Source organism: Chrysochloris asiatica, unplaced genomic scaffold (genome assembly GCF_000296735.1).
Source record: "Chrysochloris asiatica unplaced genomic scaffold, ChrAsi1.0 scaffold00325, whole genome shotgun sequence".
Lineage (NCBI taxonomy): Eukaryota > Metazoa > Chordata > Mammalia > Afrosoricida > Chrysochloridae > Chrysochloris > Chrysochloris asiatica.
The window spans coordinates 398,540-399,519 of record NW_006408843.1 but is presented as its reverse complement, the minus strand read 5'-3'; positions in this window follow the sequence as shown (position 1 = coordinate 399,519).

Sequence of the window (980 nt, the reverse complement as noted above, 5' to 3'; positions counted from 1 at the left end):
AAAGTATTAGGGAGTTTTCCATCATCTTCTATATTCTGGACTAATTTGAGTAGAATTGAGAACAGTTCTTCCCTGAATGCTTTGGAGAAATCGCCCATGAAGCCGTATGGGCCTGGACTTCTTTTGTTTGGGAGTTTTTTGATGACCTGATCAATTTCTTCTTTTGTTATTGGTCTGTTCAAGATTTCTACTTCACTCAGAGTAAGTTTAGGTAGGTCGTGTTTTTCTAGAAATATATCCATCTCTTCTAAGTTTTTGAATTTGTTGGAGTACAGCTCTTCATGGTGTTCTGACATTATCCTTTTGATTTTGTTTGGTTCCATTGTGACATTGCCCATATGGTTTCTAAAGCACATTATTTGTGTCCTCTCCCTCTTTTCTTTTGTTAGTTTTGCCAATTTTATTAATCCTTTCAAAGAATCAGCTTCTTGTCCTGTTGATTCTTTCTATAGTTTTTCCATTTCTATCTCATTTATTTATGCTCTTATCTTTATTATTTCTTTTCTTTTGGTGGCTGTAGGTTCCCTCTGATGGTCAATTTCTAATTGTTGGAGGTTCTGTGTTAATGTGTTAATTTTGTTTTTTTCCTCTTTTTTAGATGTGTGCATTTATTGCGATAAATTGTCCTCTCAGCAATGCTTTCACAGTGTCCCAAAGATTTTGATATGTTGTTTTCATTCTTGTTTGTTTCTAGGAACTTTGTGAATTCACGTTTTATTTCTTCTTTAACCAGTCGCTTTTCAGCAGTGTGTTATTCAGTTTCCTTGGTCTTCTTATTCTTGATTTCTAGTTTTATAGCATTGTGGTCTGAAAAGATACTTTATAGTATTTTGATGTTTGTAAATTTATGGAGGCTTGCTTTGCGACCTAACACATGGTCATTTCTGGAAAATGTTCCATGTGCACTGAATAAGAATGTATATTGTGCTGTTGTTGGCTTGCATGCTCTGTACACATATATGTGGTCAAGTTGATTGATT